This window comes from Triturus cristatus, chromosome 10, assembly GCF_964204655.1.
Source record: "Triturus cristatus chromosome 10, aTriCri1.1, whole genome shotgun sequence".
Classification (NCBI taxonomy): Eukaryota; Metazoa; Chordata; class Amphibia; order Caudata; family Salamandridae; genus Triturus; species Triturus cristatus.
The window spans coordinates 739,719,575-739,741,006 of NC_140593.1; the positions used below are offsets into that span (position 1 = coordinate 739,719,575).

The window sequence follows — 21,432 nt, forward strand, 5'->3', positions numbered from 1 at the left end:
CCTTGGCTGTTTTTGGTTCGTGGCCCTTTGGTTCCGACAGATCTTTGCTTCCTACCTTGTCCGTCTTTTTCTTCGATTCCTTCGCCTTCTTCTCGGGGCGTTTTTTTCTTGGTGTCCTTTTCTATAAGTTCGACGTCCGATCCTTCATCCCATTGGTGTGCAGCGTGTGGGATTCCAGCTTGCTATTGTTTTACCAGATAATCTCAATTGAATTGACTAAATAAAAACCACTAAAGGTACCTGAGGATACAAGCTTTAGAATACAGTAAGTTCTACTGAACTTAGAGTTGTGTGTTAAGGGCTTAGCACACCCTTTCTACAACTCAAGAGAGTTTAGTAGGCCACACTGGAGTAGGTAGTGCAATACACCACTCCTCACTCGTAATGTCTTCAAGGCCAGGAACCAGTGGGTCTCTGCCAGAAGCCAATGGGCTTCTTCCCTCCAAGTATGATAACCTCTCATTCTTGGAATTGAGAGCATTATGCAGTACTAGGAGACTGAAGACAGGCAAAAGTCCAACCACCCAACATCTCATAGAGATACTCAGGCTGGATAATCTCAGAAGACCTATAGGGTCTGAAGGGGTAGGCAGAGTGGGTGGGGCAGCAGCTGAGGAAGGGCCTAGGGATGAAATTCCCCATGACCTGACCTCTAATGCTGACCAGGTGGATGACAATGATCTTGACCTGGACAATGCAGCTCCCTTGGAAGATAAGGGGGAGGGCCACAATGGTCCCCTCTTTGTCCCTTCTGGAAGAGTTGGTGGTGGGCCTAGAAGGTCTAGATCTCCCTCAGTGGAGTCTAACCAATCTGATTCATCTATAGGGACCTCTATCTCTGCTCATAGGATGGAAACCTCCCAGGAGAGTAGGGAGGGACTGCTGAAGTATGAGGAAGCCCAGCTTAAAATCAGAAAGCAACAGGTAGCCTTAGACAGGGAGGCCCTAGAGCTCTACAGAGCTAGAAAGAAGATGGGACTAGAGTCCCATGGTGGCAGCAACATCCCTAAAGATAGGGACAGGTCTCATGACAATAGAAACCTAAATGCAATTGTCCCTCCCTACCAGAGTGGGGATGACATCCACAAATGGATAACTGCACTGGAAAGGGCCTGTAAAGTTCAAAGGGTCCCCCAGGAGCAGTGAGCACCAATCGTATGGCTCTCCTTTGCAGAGAAAGGTAGAGATAAGCTCCTCACTGTTAGAGAAGAGGATGCTGATGATTATACCAGTCTGAAAAGTGCATTGATTGAAGGGTTTGGCCTAACCACTGAACAATACAGGTTAAAGTTCAGAGATACCCAAAAGGCACAACATCAAGACTGGGTGGACTTTGTACATTGTGCTACTAAGGCTCTGGAGGGTTGGTTACTTGGCAGCAAAGTGCATGACTTTCAAGGATTGTACAATTTAATTATGAGGGAGCAGATCCTTAATAACTGTCAAAATCAGCTGTTGCACCAGTACCTGGTAGACTCAGATCTGACCTCTCCCCAAGAATTGGGAAAGAAGGCAGACAAATGGGTCAGAACCAGGGTGAGGCAGAAGGTTCAGAACCAAGGTGGTGACCAGAAGAAGCAAGATCCTAAGAACTCTGACAAGGGTGGGGAGAAGGGTAAAGACCAGAAGTCTTCACAAGGTCCCCAAAAATCCTCTTCAGGGGGTGAATCCCAATCTAATAAAGGAAAAGGCCAAAAGAAATCATGGTTCAAAATCTGTAAACAGAAGGCTCACTGGACAAGTGATTGCACCAAGTCCAAAGACTCAACTCCAGCCACCATTGCCCCCAAGGCAACTGTTCCCCCTAGTACAGCTACAATTGGTGGTGGTAATGTTCAGAATAAGGGTGTAGTAGGGTTAACCCTGGGTTCTGAGATGGACTCTGGCCTAGTCAGAGTTCCAAGTCAGGCTGTCCTGATCTGTGATGGAGGCATGGATATGTCCTCCTTTGTGAGTCCCAGTAATTTGGGCAAATACAGACAGCAGCCTTTGATTAATGGAAAAGAGGCTTTGGCATTCAGGGGCACAGAAGCAAGTGTCACAATGGTGACAAAAGATCTTGTGGATCCTGGGCAGATTATACTTGGTGAAATGTACCAAGTGACCAATGCTAGCAATGTCAGAACAGACCATTCTCTGGCAGTTGTTAACTTCTCCTGGGGAGGGGTAACTGGCCTGAAGAAGGTTGTGGTAAGTGCAGACCTACCTGTTGAATGCTTGCTTGGCAATGATCTGGAAACTGCAGCTTCGGCTGAAGTGGAGCTCAGGACACATACAGAATTGCTAGGGATCCCTGCTCATGTCTTTGCTGTGACTAGATCAGAGGCCAAAATGTCTAACACTGCACAGGCCCTGGATTATGGAAGAATAGACCAGGTGCCTCCCAAGAGGAGGAGCAGTAGGGTTAAGGCAGTGCCTTCCCCCCTGACTCAGACTACAGATCAGTTTCCTGAGGGAGATGATCTTGGTCCTGAAGAAGGAACTGTCCCAGAGGAGCTTGAACCTGACCAGGTTGAGTTCTTGGGGACAGGGGGCCCTTCCAGGGCAGATCTGAGCCAGGAGCAGAAAACCTGCCCCTCTCTTGAACGCCTCAGAAAGCAAGCTGCTGATGAGGCTTCTGGGCATGCTAGTGGCACCCATACAATTTATTGGGATGATGGACTCCTTTATTCAGAGTGTAGAGACCCCAAGCCTGGTGCTTCCAGAAGGTTGGTTATACCTCTGAAGTTTAGGGGCTTCCAAATGACACTAGCCCGTGATATTTCCTTAGCAGGACACCTGGGCCAGAACAAGACTTGGGACAGAATTGTCCCTCACTTTCACTGGCCCCACATGTCTGAAGACACTTAGGAATTTTGTCGCTCCTGTGTGACCTGCCAAGCCAGTGGCAAGGCAGGTGGAACCACAAATGCCCCCCTGATACAACTACCTGTGGTGGGGGCTCCCTTTGAGAGGGTTGGGATTGACATTGTTGGTCCCATGGATCCTCAAACAGCATCTGGGCACAGATTTATCCTGGTGGTGGTGGACCATGCCACTAGGTAACCAGAGGCCATTCCACTTAGGACCACTACAGCACCTGTGGCAGCAAGAGCCCTCTTGTGTGTATTTTCAAGAGTGGGTTTTCCTAAGGAGGTAGTATCTAACAGGGGTGCAAACTTCATGTCAAGTTACTTGACTGCAATGTGGAAGGAGTGTGGAGTGAATTACAAATTCACCACACCCTATCACCCACAATGCAATGGTTTAGTTGAAAGAGGTTGGCACCTCCCTTTTGTTTGCCTACAGGGAGGTGCCACAAAAGGAGGTTGGTTACAGCCCTTTTGAACTTTTGTTTGGCCATCCTGTTATGGGTCCTTTGTGTCTGGTGAAGGAGGGATGGAAGTTACCTCTCAACCCCCCTAAACAGGACATAGTGGACTATGTATTTGGTCTCTGCTCCAGGATGGCTGAATATATGAAAAAGGCAACTAAAAACGTTGAGGCTAGCCAGGAATTACAAAAGGACTGGCATGACCAAAAGGCTGTGCTGACTGTTTACCAGCTCGGGCAGAAAGTGTGGGTGTTGGAGCCGGTGGCCCCATCAGCCCTTCAGGACAAATGGAGTGGCCCCCATACAATTGTTGAACAGAAAGAGGAGGTCACCTACTTGTAGACCTTGGAATCCCTAGGAGTCCCCATAGGGTACTTCATGTCAACAGACTAAAACCATATGTTGACAGGGCAGACATGGGCTTGCTCATGGCTACAGATGAGGGACAGGAGGAAGAGAGTGATCCACTCCCTGACCTGCTCTCTCAGAACCCTGATGATGGGTCAGTAGATGGTGTAGCCTTGGCAGGCAGCCTCACTGTCCAGCAACAAACGTACTGCAGAAAGCTTCTCAACCAGTTTAGACATATTTTTTCTCTGACTCCAAGTCAGACCACCTGGTGCACTCATGAAGTGGACACTGGGGACAGTCTGCCTATGAAGAATAAGATCTACAGGCAACCTGACCATGTCAGGGACTGTATAAGGACAGAAGTCCAAAAGATGTTGGATTTGGGAGTCATTGAACCATCAGATAGCCCTTGGGCTAGTCCAGTAGTCCTGGTGCCTAAACCTCACGCCAAAGATGGCAAGAGAGAGATGAGGTTTTGTTTGGACTACAGGGGTCTCAATGTAGTCACTTGGACTGATGCCCATCCCATCCCAAGGACAGATGAGCTAATAGATACTTTGGCCTCAGCCAAGTTTCTAAGCACATTTGACTTGACAGCTGGCTAATGGCAGATCAGACTAGCTGATGATGCAAAGCCAAAGACAGCATTTTCTACTCCTAGTGGGCGCTATCAATTTGTGGTAATGCCCTTTGGTTTGAAGAATGCACCTGCTACTTTCCAAAGGTTGCTGACTCAAGTCTTTACAGGCCTGGAAGACAATAGTGCAGCATATCTTGATGATATTGCTGTCTTTAGCTCCACCTGGGAGGATCACCTGGTCCATCTGAGGAATGTTTTGGAGGCCCTGCAAAAAGCAGGCCTAACTATCAAGGCTACTAAGTGCCAGATAGGGCAGAGTCAGGTTGTGTACCTGGGCCACCTTGTAGATGGAGGCCAGGTTCAACCATTGCAGAGCAAAATCCAGACCATAATGGAATGGGTTGCTCCCACTGCCCAGACTCAGGTGAGAGCCTTCTTAGGCTTGACTGGGTATTACAGAAGATTTTTCAAGGGGTATGGATCAATCATGACACCCCTGACTGAATGACTTAACCTCTAAGAAAATGCCCAAAAATGTTCAGTGGACAGTTAGCTGTCAAAATGCATTTGATGACCTGAAGCAGGCCATGTGCACTGCTCCCATTCTGCAAAGTCCTGATTAGTCCAAAAAGTTCACATTTACTCTTCATCCAGTGAGAAATAGCTCTCATACCGTTAGAGAAGGCCAGCTGCACGGAAGGAGTAAATTTGTCGAATGGCAAGAGCAACTGAGTATGGTCGGCCTAGGATATGGGGGTGAACCCATGCATCCTCAGAAGATTGGCCAAGGGAGGGATATAGATGTTAAACAGTGTAGGGCTCAAACATGAGCCCTGAGGAACTTCCTTGGACAGTTCTGTCGGAGCCGAATGATACGGGCCTAAGTTGACATTCTGGGTGCGGGCTGATAAAAAGCTCGTCATCCACTGTAAGACTGTAAGGCCGAATTTCTAAGTCCGATCTCCGTTAGTCTTCTGAGCAATATACGGTGTGTTACTGTGTCGAACGCGGCAGATAGGTCCAACAGCACCAAAATCATAGAGTGGCCCTTATCTAGGGTCTTCCTGATGTTATCAGTGACCACTAGCAGTGGTGATTCGGTGCTGTATTTGGGCCTAAAGCCGGACTGGGAAAGGTCTAAGCAGCCCGTAAGTTCGACATGATTGGAGAGATGATTATTGACATGTTTCTCCAATAGCTTGCTCAGAAACGGAAGGAGTGAAATAGGGTGGAGGTTGGAAAGATCCGTCCAAGGGACTTTGGTGTTCTTGCGAATCGGCCTGACCTGTGCAGCTTTCCATTCTGACGGTACATGGCCTTCTCTCAGGGGGAGATTAATGAGAGATTGGATCGAGGGAGACAAATGATTGGCCAAGAGAGAGATGACTTTGGCTGGGATAAGGTCCGAAGGGGACCCGGATTTTATCTTATAAATCAATAATTCAACTTCTGCTGCTGTTAGTGTGGGGACATGCTCTAACAGTTGAGGATTTGTCTGTTTTAACTGATCAGATGCTGTTAGGATCTGCGGCTGATTTCCTGTTGAAATGATTTTTTCATAGACAAGCTCGATTTTCTGTGAAAAATAAAGAGCAATATCACACAGCATTTGCGAAGGAGCCTCAGAGCTTTCACAGACCTTAGGGCTAATAAAGGACTGTAGGATCTGGTACAAAACTTTAGGGGCGTTACCAGCCTGGGCTAGTTGTGATGCTATATAGGTTTTCCGTGCTATTTTTATGTTTTTATGATAGCTGGACAGCGTGGTGAAAAACCGATCTCTGTCTTTCTCATCATGAGTAGCGTGCCAACTCCTCTCATATTTCCTACAGAGTTGTTTTTGGACTCGCAACTGAGGCGAGAACCAGGCTGCCTGTGGGCCAACTTCTCGCAGCGTGCAAATACATCCACACAATAATGTTTTGTGAAAGTGTGTGGAGTAGACCATGTTGCTGGCTTACAAATATCAGCAATTGCAATGTTCCCTAAGAAAGCCATGGAAGCTCCAATCTTTCTAATGGAGTGAGCTTTTTGAGGAACAGGTAAAAGTCGTTTAGCTTGTGCTTAGCATGTTTGGATGCATTTAGCGATCCATCTTGAAATGCCGGATTTAGAAAATGCCATTCCCATACGAGGAGTTGCAAAAGAAACAAACAATTGCTTTGTTTTTCTGAATGTTTTAGTCCTGTCTATGTAGTATATTAGCACCCTTTTGACATCTAAAGTGTGTAATGCCCTTTCTGCAACTGTGTCTGGTTGTGGGGAAAAACAGGGAAGTCAATGGATTGATTAATATGAAGATTTGAATCCACTTTTGTTAGGAATTTTGGGTTAGTTCTAAGCACTACTCTGTCACAATGTATTTGAAAGAAAAGCTCCTCGAGATTTAATGGCTGAATTTCACTGACCCTTCTAAGAGCAGTAATAGTGATAAAAAAGGCAAGTTACCATGAACCGTACTGCAATTGACAAGAGTGTAGTGATTCAAAAGGAGGTCCCATTAGTCTTGTTAGGACAATGTTTAAGTTCCATGCTGGAGCAGGTGGAATCTAGGAGGAATTATCCTTTGAAGTCTCTTCATAAAAGCTTTTATTACTGGAATTTTACACGCTGATATGTGTTGTCTATTTTGCAGATATGCTGTAATAGCTGCGAGATGTAATCATATAGAAGTGTATACCAATCCTGTAGTTTGTAAATGCAATAGTTACAAAATAATTGTTTGCACCTTTGCATGAAGGGGGTGGATGTCTTGTTTGTGGCAGAACAGAACAGATTGTTTCTATTTTGCTGCATAACATAGCCTTGTTGTAGGTTTACAAGCCTCTTTAAGAATGGTCATACATTCTTGAGGTAAATTCAAGTATCCGGATTCGAAAACTTCAGGAGCCAAATTGCAAGATTTATTTCTTTGGGATTGGGATGTCTTAATGTACAGTGGTTCTGTGTGAGAATGTCTAGGTTGAGGTAAAGCACATCGTGTGGGACTAAAGATAGTTCCAGGAGTGCTGGAAATTTCAGTTGTGTGAGCCCATGTTGGAGCTATTAGTATTATGGTGAGAGATGTTTGTCTGAGTTTTCTGAACACTAATGGAGGGAGTGGGAGAGGTGGGTAGACAGGAATTAGCAAATATCCCTGACCAGTTTATCCATAGAGCATTGCCTTTGGATTGATGGTGTGGATACCTGCTTGCGAAGTGTGGGCATTTCGCGTTTTCTTTAGTCGCAAACAGGTCTATTTCTGGAAACCCCCGTTTGTGAAAGAATTGTTGAAGAACTTTGGGGTGAATCTCTCATTCATGGCCTTGCTGTTGCGTTCTGCTTAAAAAATCTGAAATATGATTGCTTGTCCCTGGGACATGTTCTGCTAGATGATGAATTTTGTGGTGTATTGCTAACCTTCATATTTTCTGTCCCAAGTGAGAAAATTGGTGAGAGTGTGACTCCCCCTGTTTTTGTAAATAAAACATAGTTGTCATATTGTCTCTTCAAACCAGGGCAACTTTGTGTTGTCGATGAGGTAGGAAGGCTTTGATTGCTAGATGAACAGCTTGTAGATCTAGGTATATAATATGGAGATTCTTGTGTCTGGAATCCCATACTCCCTGAACAGTGAGGTTGTAGAGATGTGCTCCCCAACCTGTTAAGGAAGCATCTGCTTTTAGAAATATTTGGGGAACTAGGACCTCAAACAGCTTCCTCCTGGAGAGATTCTGTGGATTACACCATTGCAGAGAGTGATGGGTCCGGCTGTCTACCAACACTAGATTGTGAAGTTTTTTTTTTTAATCAATCGTCTTTATTGATTATCAGCATGTTATACATATTTCAAACTTCGCAAACTTTATTATGCAAAGCATCACTGTGACGTTTACTAAATCGACTCTTGGTGGGATACCAAGCAGGGTTGTAGGCCGGTGTCATGAAACGTAGACAACATTATGTGCATGCCTTTAAATGCTACTGACACTGAAACAAACAAATAAAGCAAAAAAATTCCTTTCTCATTTTTATTTTTCCAACCAAACTGCAAACTACCTAAAATAATACGATCACATCTGACTTACACTTGCATTGTGGTCTAGACCACATGTGAGCAGGAGTAATTATTTATGTATGAGACGGAGGGAAGAGGAGTGGGGTGTCGCGTATTCCACATGAACCCGGATATATGCCAGCCTGAGCTCAAATCGAACTTGGCTATACCTGACATAAGGCATACCATGTATGCAATTATGCGACAGTCTGCTGTATCGGGTGTATGGGGCGAGGATCCGCCTCACACCCTGGTTGAGTTGGATGTATTCAATCTAGCTTATTTGAATGACAGGTGTTCCGCCATTGTATAGGACTGGTTCGTGAGGGAGTAAGAGGAGTAGTGAGTGCTTACGCTGTATATTCCGCCACTAGTGCCCTGCTGAGGTCCAAGAGCCAAGTGCGTGTGTTAGGGCCGGTGCTCGCCTTCCATGCCATAGATATTCTACGCACTGCCAAGCCCAGGGCTAAATCTAACAAGCATTTACAATGCAATGGTCTCGGCATTGTTTAAGTTAGAGCTATTGGCATTGCCACCTACAAAAAGCCAACCACACAGAGCCACACACACAGAGGCACATACATACACACACATAGAGCCTCCCACACACACACACAGCCACACACACACAGAGCCACCCACACACACACACACACAGAGCCACACACACAGAGCCACACAAATACACAGAGCCACATACACACAGACATTAGGGGGTGAGGGAAACACTGTTTCTGTATTATAGGCGACATTTTTACACATATAAACAAAGCACTGTTACCAGTATAATTGGTTTTTTTTGTGCCAGTACCTGGTGCCCCCCCTGGTCTGAAGACCCCTGATCTACGCTAATGGGCATTTTAAGTTAGAGATTATTATATGCGTATTAGATGTGAGAAATAGTGGAAAACCGCGAGTGGGGGGTTTAAACTAGGCAGATTTCAGAGAGGGAGCACCTGGCTGTGCTGGGATCTAGCTGAAAGCAGTTGCACTGCTAACTCAAAGGTAGCTCCGCATCACACACTAGAGAAAACACAAAATTATGCGCAACCATTCTCTGGACTGGACTATGGGTTACGTCGTGATCTGTACCAAAGAGAACCGGTTTATATAAGAGGCTTTATGCATGGGGTCATCTGACGCACAATATATTCTATTGGGGGCAAGATGTTACTCAGCGCACTACACAACGATACACAGGCCGCACAATGGAAGGGCGCTCGTTACACGTGGGCTCTACATAGGTGACGGAACATCATAAGAGCTGCAGAATGGTCTACAAAATGTGCACATTACACGGGGAGGTCTACAAAGGGAACACTGCGACCGGCATTAGCACATCCCGCCATCTCCATTCCCGCCCCAAGAGTATGCTCACCAGGCGGATGAAGTCAAAACCGCGGTCACGATTGATGAACACCTCGCTGGGTTGGCCGTACTTGCTGAAGAGCTTTCTAAACTCGTCCTCGTTCAGGTCGGATGGCAGGTTGCCTACGAAGAGGCGACACCGCTGGGTGAAAGGCTTTTATCCAGGTTTGAGGAGGTTCTTGATGTCCAAGTTAATGGGCACCCGCGGCTCCTCAGGCTCAGCTTCTTCGAGCGGCTCGGCCTCATCTTCAGGCCGCCGGTCTTCTACCACCTCCTCCTCCTCTTCAGGTCGCCGCAGCATGGCCGCCTCGGGCCCACGCTTCACACGGGGTCCCCCAGAACTGTAATCGTATCGGCCCTGGTGGCGGCCGGCGGGGGTGCCACGGTACATGGACATGACAGTGTAGTAAATGCTCGGGCTGCGGTGCTACAGAATAAGCCGAGTGTCGCGATGCCTCTGTTAAGGCGCAAAGATATCGCTTCCAAGATGGCTACAAGAGGAGATGCTTGTCCTCCTGACGGTTGTCGACGTCACACGTCAATCTCACAAAGGCCGCCTACTCCCGAACCTTCCAACGGACTTGCCACCCTCCAGCAGGACATCTGAAACCGAAAGAATTTGGCACACACCGAGGGGCAGCCACGCTTTTTGGGTTTCAAAAACTCTTAAATGTCTCTTTTACATTTTGGTAGGCTCGCAACTGATGTGGGTCTCCTAATTTAAACGGAAATAGTGCAAGCATCATATTCTTGACCACAAGCGTGCAGCGGAACAGGGTTGTAAAATTACAAGGGTCATATCGGCCTCAGGGGCAATCTGGCAGTACCCTAAGAGACAAGCACACCACTGCCTTTCTCCGAGGTGAAAGCAGAAATGCCTCGGAGAAAGGCAGTGGCATTTTCGGATTCGGGGGCGTGTTTTCGGATTCGGGGGCGTTTAAACACGCCCATCGAAAAGTAACGAAAAACACGCCCCCGAATCCGAAAAGGACGGGGCCTGTTCGGAGAGACAAAGCATCTTCTCCAATGGCTGGCCAGCATTCAAGAGGCCAGCCAATGGAGAAGAGGAGAGAAGAGGGGCGGGTTCAAGCCCCTCTTCTCTAAAACATAAAATCTCCGGACTTCCGGTTCTGCCTTCGGCAGACCGGATGGTCCCGAGACCTAAAAATGTATTAAGGTTTTTCAAATTTCAAATTCAAATCAGCTTTATTCGGTGCAATACATGTCACCATAAAAGCAAAATGTTTTTAAAAACATACATTCAACTACAATACATTTTTTAGTTCATACAGATAAAAAACTAACAATTTAAAATACATTTGTAATATCTTTACCAGCCATAAGGTACTCATTTAGGGTGCATGAAGGGCTAAAATAAACAACAAGGCATTATCGGATAAATAGGGACTAGAACATCCTATCCTACAAATTTAATTATTAACGGGTAAAAATATGTGACAATTCCTAAAGTGCTAGTGCCATATCTTTGGGAAGATAATTAAAATACCACACAAATACAAATGGGACAATATTATCCACATTCAATTCAGTTCATTTGCAAAATGAAAACATTTTAATTAAATACCTTCAGCCATGATTTAATCCTAACTGCCCTCTGGTATTTCTTATTTTAAATGCAACCTTTAAAAAGCTTATTATACATGCCAGGTTCAATGGATCTTCAGCCCTTTGTAGTTGTAATAAGGCAACCTTGGCTTGTCTAAACTTACCACTTTTTAATATTCTTACTAGGTAACGACGCCTGGGAAAAGAATAAAAAGGGCATAACAATACAAAATGAAGGGTATCCTGCTGAGATTTATTATCGCAGCCGCAGGTTCCTTTCTGCTCAACTGTAGCGGTATAACCAAGAGGATCCGCTAGTTAGTGGTGTATAAGGTTGAGCCTAAAACGAGTGAACAGAAACCTATTTTGTGCATTATGTATTAAGCTGAGATATGGTTCCATGCCGTCTACTGTCTTGGCCATACTGTAGGCGCGAGCTAAAGACTTCCTGCCTTCAGTATCGGCTATGCAATCTGCAGCTTTTATCAGGAGCAAACTCTTAATTCTGTTCTTGTCTTGGGGGATGATTGTGGATGGGTTGGTGAAGAGGTCTGTGCATTCTATTCCCTCCAGGGTTGTTTTTACATATCTAAGCCACGGGATACGCATCCCTTTATCCCTACTGATGCAATCCCTAATAATTTGCCTTCCCAGTTCCGCATCAGTATTAGACCAGATCCTAAGCCAAGCCAAAACAGGTCTGGCCTTGATCAGGTCCTCAATATATGGCCTCCCTAGTTCGGCATGGGTGATATAAGCCGGGGAACTCTGAGGGATTTTAAGTATCTTACGCAAAAATTTATTTTCTTCAACCTGTATTTGCTGGATCCCGGCAAATCCCCAAACTTCTGCTCCATACATTACTTTGGTACAGCAAATGGAGCCATAGAGATGCATAACCTGCTCCGGCGACCACCAGCCCAACCTTCGTCCATAACTCATTATTGCCCCTGATGACGAGACCAGTTTTATGCTCCGTTCTTCAATTAAAAATTTAAAATTTCAAAGCCCATCAAATAAAAGACCCAGGTAGGAAAAAGTTTTCACTTGTTCTAGTATGTGTGTTCCTATTCGGTAAGTAAATTTTTTACAGGGTTTCATTCCTGCTGACAAGACATAGGACTTGGTTAAATTGGCTGACAGGTCTAATGTGTATTAAGGTTTTTACGTGCAGCAGAGCGTTCAATAATACCAAGTAGGAAGTGTGGGCCTTGAGCAGCTATTGATGTGTCTGTCACTTCCGCTAGTGTCGCCGCTATCTCATTCCAATAAGTGCTACGGTGAGGGCAAGCCCAGACCATATGTGGAACGTTGCTTCTGAGGCTGAACAGTGAGGGTAGACATCAATAGAGGTAGGGTACTAACGAGCTAGTATATGTCGTGTTAAATATGTATGATGTAAGTAATTGAATTGTGTATATTTCAGCCTAGCTTTCGTGGATATGATTTTACGATAACCTATACATTGTGACCATTGTTTATCACTGATAGTAATTGAAAACACTGAGTCCCATTACACGCAAAGTGATGCTAATAAGGCGATAGGGACAGGCCTGAGAGCTATAAACCACTGTCCATGTGTAAGTAAGGTTTGCAGTATCTGTAACATGGCGGGTTCTGTATGATTGTTCCCCCACGTTTGGAGGAATTGTTGCTATAATAACGCATGAAAGTCCCCTGTGGTATCCCGAAATCTTCTATTAACCCCTCAAGATTCTGCAGTTGTGAGTCTACAAATAAGTCGCCCCAGGTATCTAGTCCCGCCGCTGTCCAGGACTCTAGCTCCGGACGGCCATGACAAGTAAATGAGCCCGGAAGAATTTACAAAGGTAGCATGGGTGCATGTTGGCATTTAGGTAACACATATCTTAACCAGCTGTGCCTAGCAGCCAACATTAACATGTTACCCTGTTTCCTCTGTAGTATAGTTGTGGAACCCGAAAGCCATTCCATTATGGCTGGTTGTCTTAATGGCAATGCCCAAGAAGACAGCTCAGTAACATCACCCGCGAGCCATCTTATTGGCCATTGCAGCTGTGCTGCAGCATAGTAATGCTCATAGTTTGGTGCACCCAAGCCTCCGTCTATGAGTGGCAGGTACACTTTGTGAGACGTTGGCCTGGTATATGCTGTCCACTAGTTATAGTGGGCACCCTGCACCAGTCCAAACAACCCTTATTGATGATTAGGTTTAAGACCACCTTTATTGAAAGCTATCCTAGTGGTAGCTATGGAAAGCAGCCTTCAGGCTAAGTCTTGAAGGAGTGTAAAGCAGCTTGGTTTACCAGATTATAACCTCTTGAATAGCTAAATGAAAGGAGAACCACACCAGGTATATATATAAAATATATGTATTTATTTCTAAACACTCTCTACTAACCTCTTTATGAAGTTAGAGAGCAAGGCACACAATAATACAGTTCTAAAACGACAGTAAATAGCACAATATACAATGGGCCCAAGGGGGAGACCAAACCATACCTTAAAAAAGTGGTATAAGAACCATGACTTGACTAGACACAGTGCTTAAAGCACAAAGAATCGCTTGGACCCCAAGGAACCACCCAAGGTAGTGACACAGGGGACCCACGGGAGACGCGTGCAGTGTGAGAACACAGCCGCGAGCTCTGTACAATCTTATGGGAGCGGTTGGAATTTTAGAGTTTAAGGACACTTAGGAAAGGACTTGGAGCAAACCCTTTCAGACTTAGAAGGTTCTAAGGCCAGCACCCACGTGAGCACCGGAGTACTCGTGTTACCTAACCCAGGGAAGCCAGGTGCATAGGTGTCAAATGGTGTCGGGAATCTTCGATGTCGTCAATGAAGAGTTGCTGCAAAGTGCTGCTCCTGTGGAAAGGAAAAGTGTCCGGTGTGATCCAAGCCTGGATTAAAGATGTGAAGAACCTGAAAGCAGAGGGGACAGAGTCTAGGTCACTTGCCAGTGACCAGGGGCACGATAGACGAATGCCCACCGATGTCGAGTTTTTCAGGTGCGATGAGGTGAAGCTTGACTCCACTGCCACGGAGACCAGGAAGCGTCGATGACAACCACAGTCTGCAGGCGAGCTGTCCCACAAAGGATGTCGAGTGCTGGGGGGTCGGTCTCCGGATTGGAGACCAACAACCCTTGGCAACGGCAACACATGCGGTGAGAGTAAAACGGCTTTGGTGTGGGCCAGCAAGGTCCTGTGGACTCCCCAAGCGATGGAGAGTCAGGACACGTCTGGAGCAACCAGGTAAGCCCGTTGAATGTACAAGTACCCTTCTCAGGGACCCGCAAGTCGACGGAGAAGAATAGCGAACGGACCTCGAAAGGAATCACTGGATACCAGCCCACGGGTCACTTGAGGAGTGTAGGCCAGCAATCTTCGGTGGAATCACTGCTCGGGGTCTGGACTACAAGTAGCCCAAAGGACAGCCTCAGAGATCGCCAAGAAGCATATGCTGCTGCAAATGGTCGCGGTGTTCAGGGTTTCGGGTTGCACGGTCCCTACGAGGGGTTTGGATCTCAGAGTTGCTGAGAGCACGGATCGACCTCGGGGAAGCTTGGAAACCCACCTCCTGTGTTGCAAAATCATCGGAGTCCTTCAGGCGCAGCGTCGATGCAAACCAGACAGATGCGTCTTTGGTGCCTGCCTTGCAGGGGAGTAACTCCTTTACTCCAAGGGAGATTCTTCGGTCATCCAACGTCATGTAGATAGTAGAAGTTCTGAGATTCTGTAGCAGAGTTTTGTCCGGGTAAATCTAAAGTCCTGTAGTCTGGGGTTCCTACTTTATACCCGAGGAAGGGGTGGGACAAACTCTGGGGACCCACCTATGGGAGGGTCAGGACAGAGGGGTGGCTACACCCATGTCTTTTGTCCAGTTTCGCGCCAGAGCAGGGGCCGAGTGCCCCTGCAACCGGTTTGAGCTGGACTATGCACAGGGACACCAAATGTGCCCCCAGTGCAGACATCAAAGCACTCTTGGAGTGCACCCACCCAGCCCCAATACAATAAAGCCTGTCTGGGAGGTGGTTACACCTCCCTGTGACAGGAAACCTATTGTCCAGGCCTCCCCTGTCGGAGTTTCGTCCAGCTGCAGGAGGGCAGACTTGTGTCTGTGGCTGGCAGCATCCATTTTGTGATGCCAGGGTCTGTGAAGCTGGTACCGGGTGTACCGGTGAAGTCATGTTTCTCCCTCTAGTAGGGTGGAATCATACCTCCCACACCAGTTACTAGTGTGGAGGTATGATTCCAAGGTTTTTGACACCAAACACGACATGTTTCCATGCAGCCATTCCAAAGTTAGCATTTACCGCGAGGTTATAATGCACTTAAGAGTATATAGTTTGGCTACATCACAAACAACCCTGGAATAAAGGTTCCGAAGGCTGCAGAGGGGCTCTGCTCATGCATGGGCACTCTCTCACATAAACCCCAGCACCCTGCCTTCAGGATTGATAAGGCCTGCCATAGGGGTGACTGATAGATTTATATGTGAAGTGATATGGATAGATATAGGGAACCTATATCTAAGTAAGGGGTGCATACACCACCTTACACAGGCTGCTGTAGCAGACCTGTTGTGACATTTCGGATGGCTTCCAAGGGGTGGCATAATACATGCTGCAGCCCCTGGTAGGCCTCTGGGGTACCTATGCCCTGGGTATATAATATACCATATACTAGGGACTTATAAGGGTACCCCAGAATCCAATCTGGAGTGTACCTAAAGTACATGGAATCCATTTTAGGGAGAAAGCAGATAGACTGGGGTCCTGAATAGCCGGATCCCACCCATACTAAGTCAAAAACCAGCAAAACACCAGAAAAAAAGTGGGGACAACCATGCAGTCAGATTCCACCTTCCTACACAGTTTAGGGAGAGCCACCCTGGCTCTCGAACCCCCCCATATTAGAGAAACAAGCAATGATTCTAGATCTTTAAATATACTCTGTGGTAGCTTATGAGGGAGGGCGGTAAAAAACATACAGGAGCCGTGGACGTAAAAGCATTTTGGAAATGGCTAGTATGAGACGTTGACCCAGTGATTGAGTGCATTGTTGAGAGAGACATTGTTGTAGAGGTCTGATATTTAGTCTGGTATGTGGGACTATGTGAATACTAGATGCCATCAATCCCAGAAGTCTGGGACATGTTTTGGCAGGAATTTGACTTCCTGTTTGAAACTGTTGAATTAATGTTACTATGTTGTGTATTCTGTCCTTGTTTGGGTATGCTAATGCTATGTGTGTGTTGTGCATGCCCCCCAGATGTGACTGAGTAGTGGCTGGTTGTAGATGAGACTTTTATGGGTTATTGGTAAACCCAAGTTGTTGTAGTAAATTTAGGGTTGTTTGAGTGTTTGCTTGCTTTAATTGGCCAGTCATCTAGATATGGGAAGACATTAATATTTTGTCAGCACAGATGTGCTGCTACCACTGCTAGACATTTTGTGAATACTCTTGGTACAGTGGTAATCCCAAAGGGAAAAACATTGAACTGATAATGTTTTCCTTGAAATAGTAATCTGATGTATTTCCTGTCTGCAGGATGAATTGGTAAATATGGAAGTAGGCGTCCTTTAGATCTAAGCCGCTATGAAGGCCCCTTTTTGTAATAAAGGGATGATCTCTTGGAGAGTGACCATATGGAAGTATTCTGATCTGATTTATACCACCTGGATCGGTGTCTGCTGCATCCAGTGCAAATTTAATAGAATTGTTGTGAGTAAGTTTACCTTAATTTATTATTTCTTGACCCCTTTTTCTATGCTCTTCTGGGAGGTGTTGGAGGAGCCCCTCCATCTCGTCGCAGTGCGCTCTGTGTGAGAAAGTGCCCTCTTTCTGCATGGTTGCCCCCACTTTGTGCTGAACTGCTGATGTACTTTGACTGTGTGTGTCCTTGGCTCCTGCTAATCAGGTGCCCAAGGCCTATGTTCTTTCCCGAAAACTGCACTGAGGCCTAAACTCAATTGGCATTTCTGGCCACAGGTCAGCTCCTAGTAAATGGTACCACAGGTACCCAGGGCATTGTGACCAAAGAAGGCCTCTAAGGGCTGCAGGACTTATTGTGCCACTGCCTTAGAAAGCTGCGTGTTTTGGTGCAGAACAAAGTGAAGAGTTGACATGGCACACCTCCCTGTATGCCATGCCTACAACCCACTGCCCTGGCATAGATCAGTCACCCCTCTAGCTGGGTGCACTATACCAGTGGTGAGGGTACAGGTGCATGAGCCCTGTACCCCTACAGTGTCTAAGTCCATTCTTAGACATTGTAAGTGCAGTGCTGCCCTTAAGAGTATTAGGTGCTGGGAGTTTTTCATTATGAGCTCCACAGCACCATAATGGCTACACTGAAAACTGAGAAGTTTGGTTTCAAACTTCTCACCACATTAAACCTACACCTATGCCAGTATGGGATTTAATGAAAAATATGCACAGAGGGCAACTTCGAGATGCCCCCTGAAAGCTAACCTACCACTAGTGTTCAGGCTGAGTGGCTGCTTTCAGCGGCCACCACCAGACATGTTTCTGGACCCCTGGGTCGAGAGTCTGCTGCTCTCTGGGGCCTGAAACAATGCACACCCTGGGACGAGGTGCCAAGCCTCCTCCCCCAGGATGGGCAGGATTCACGAAGGGGAAGCTTCAAAGGCTTGCTGCCTTTGTGAGCTTCCCCAGGCCACTTGCTGCTCTCAGCAACTGGTCCCCACTGGTTCTGACCCCCACTTTGGGCGGAAGAAGCCTGCCTTCAAGCACAAAGATTTTGTCTCCCGTGAACACCGGATTTGTTCACCTGCAACCTCGAGCTCCGGCCGGACACCGCGAATCCGCCCCACTCTGCACCCGCCGTCCACGGCCCAAGCTTGAGTGGGCAAACACCACGAGGAGGTCACCCCGGTGATCCTGACCCAAGATCCAATGACCCCTGATATGCCTCAAGCCGATGCCTGCAGCCTAAATCCAGAAGGCCCCCCTAACCATGACCAGGAGCTGGTAGGAAGATCCGACCCCAAAAGGCACCCCTGCACCCAACGCCCCACGTGCCCAAACCGACGGTGCCTAACCAACCCCTAACTTTCCAACTTACTTCTCGAAGTGGTGGTCGCAACCAGAAGACCTTTGTCCCCGAGCCTGCAGTGCCTTTCCAAATCGGAGGTTCCTCGTTGAAACTAACAGGGCGCCCGGCCGCCCTAGTGCCGCTGAGGGTGCACCTTTGGTGCTAATTTGCTTCCCCATTTGCCCTGAGCTAAAGTCCAGGAGTGCTCTCCCACAACCCAGTGCCCTGCTTGCCAGCAGCCACCAACCGGAGGCCCTCTATCCCCCTTTGGATAACATTGGGCCTCAGCACTCTGCACCCAGCTGCCCTAGTGCCGCTGAGGATGTAACAAGAGTGCACCCTTGACCCTGGGGGAACCCTTGTTCTAACCCCAGAAGCTCAACTCGAAAGACCGATTACTTATCCGGTAACCATTAACTTAATTTTTCTCCACTGGAACTTATTGACTGTTTTTCTCTGAAGTGTGGAGTTGATTTGTATGGGAACCTGAAAGATAACAATTGTGCAAAACTGATTTTACTTACCTTTTCTCTAGGAAATGTCCCAGTGTGATATCTAGGCATATCACACTGAGTAGAAAAAGTAATCTAAAAAGTAATCTCAAAAGTACGGTAACAATAACTTCCCTGTAATTTTCATTGCAAAGTCGATACAAAGTATATGTACAGCATTTCACAGTATTGCATTACAAGTAATTCAAACTGTAACCATTTCAAAGTACATTTACAATTGCATTTTAAACTGTACATTTACTGCAAAGTATTTAGCAACTTGCCTGTGCCAGGCTTGCTTGGTTCTAGAAAATAAAATACCTAAAAGAATATTTTTATACAAAACAATTGTTCTGAAGTTCAGTCTTTGAGTGTGTGAATTCATTTGCTGAGTGAGTGTGTACAACAAATGCTTAACACTGTCCTCTGATACTGCCCTACTGCTCGACCACACTACCACAAATAGAGAGTAAGGTTCTATCTATTTTCACCTCTGCCTACCTTTGGGGTTTCACTGGACTCTGTGCACATTATACCTAACTTGTGAATAGTATATACAGAGCCAGCTTCCCACACTCTGTCATACCTTGCTAATAGAGCCTAGCTGTTGGCTATACGCCAATGATATGCAGCTTGTGAAGCAACATGTTTACCAGAGGAATCTTTTAGCTTGAACTCTTTCTCTGGTGGTGTTGCATCTCCAGTTGTTTGGGAGTTAGCCCTTTTTCTTGGGTTTAACACTAATAGAGAGTCCAGGGTTAGCTGACCTCTAAAAAAAAAAATGGGGTCTGATGGTGCTACTTTGTACATTTTGTCAATGCATGGTGTAATTATCCTTGCTTTGACTGGTTCTTTAAAAATGTCGCCTGAATGAAATGGCATACCTTTCAGTAATGGTAAATATTGTGCCCATCTCTGCGCATCAGACTAAGTCTCAAACAGAAAATCGTCTTCTTTTGAATCTTTATATAGAAGGACCTAATGGAATGTGGGTGCACGTGATATATTACGTCCTGATAAGCAGAGGCATCATCAGGTGGTGATGGGCGAGTGGAATATAAGTCAGCGTCAGTGTCGCCTTGAGGCTCAATATCATAATCATCCCAGGCATCCCCTGGTTGTGTGTCTTCTGGGATGTCCTGATCTTCTTCGACTATTGATTAAGGGGATATGATACCTGCCTCAGACAAATGTGGTTAAAGAGGTGGTGTTTGTAGTATAGGTGAAGTTGGAATGGGAATGTGCAATGGACTAGTTGCAGCATCCTTTCTTTTCTTCTTTACAGGTGAACAGGAATGTCCAAAGCCTCCTCTAAACTTAACTGCTTTTTAGAAGTGTGTCGTTTTGGTGGCTATATCATTATTTTCTTAGTTCTAGGCTGAATATGTAGTCTTTTTTGTTTTGGATAGAGCTTTTGATGAAATTGCTCGAGGATTGGCTCGGGAGGAGATTTCGGACCGAAAATGAAGCATTTTGGTGGTGGAAGCTTCATTTTCGATGGAGAAACATTGGTTCTGAAATAGGAAGTCTCTGTTTTGCTACCGAGACCGAAGGCCGAGGTGTTGTGGCCTCTCTCGGATGCGAAGGAGGTGGAGGCCCCTGCTATAGGCTGAACCTTTGGAGCCGAGCTGGAGGGCAAGGCTTCCGAGTCATGTTTTCTGTGCGTGCCATGGCTTGTTTGCAGTGGTGGCCCGTGAGCAGGTTTTTCCGTGGAAACTGATGGTTTAGGCTTGGGATCAGGAGTAGAAGTACTCACTGTCCATTGCTTCTGTGCCGGCTGAAGAATGGTCGAGTCATCATCTGATTGAGACTCGGAATCCTGTGCTGCTGAAGCTTCTTCTGCCTCCTCTTGTCGACTGAAGATGTCTGGGACATTGTCCGCTTGCCTGCGCTGCATTTCATGTCATCTAGTACGTTGGTCCCGAAGACTCTTTTTGGGCCGAAAAGACTTGCAGGCCTCACAGCTGTCCTCTTGATGGTCGTTGCAAATGGGATGTGGTCGGTGTGAGGGTATTTGGACTGATACTTCGGACAGAAACGGAATGGAGTGTGTTCCAACAGCACGCCATTCTCTGAGAGCGATGGAAATGGAGACGTTTTGCCAGGTCAGGCGCGGCCCGTTGGCCAAGGAAGAGAGTCGAAGACCCGCTACAGAGAGGGTGTATGGGATGCAATATTAAACCAATCGAGAGAATACTGTCAAATGAGATATAAACGGACCGAAGGGAGCCCGAAGGAGTCTCGAACCAGAGTGAGAGATACTACATCCAAACCACTCGGTGGAAAAAACAATCTGAAGATGGCATCAATGACCATGCGCAGTATTACCAAGAGGAGGAGTCACACAGCCTTGTGACTAGAAGAAAACTTCTTGGAATAAAAACAACTTGTAATAATCGGAGCCCAACATTAGATGGCAGACTAATGCAAAGCATGTGTATTTACAGAACTCATGCCTCAAACAAGAATATTTCTAATCTTTTGGGAGAGGTAAATACCATAAATCTATTAATGCATATTCCTCATCAGGTGCTGCAGTTGAGCTCAAACAATGGGGTCGTGAGAACCTAGTCGTCTAGTCCTATCAAGAGTCGGGTCCAGGACCAGATTCCAGTCCTCCCACAGCAAGACAGACGTCGAGACAGCAGAGGACAGGAGTCTAGACAGCTATACCAGAAAGTGGCTC

General features: G+C 46.4%; 1 protein-coding gene across 2 annotated transcripts in view; it reads right to left on the reverse strand.

Moving 5' to 3' along the window:
• The window catches only part of CDK5 (cyclin dependent kinase 5), a 402,067-nt gene that overhangs the window by 64,373 nt on the left and 316,262 nt on the right, over positions 1-21,432 (reverse strand). The window lies entirely within an intron of this gene.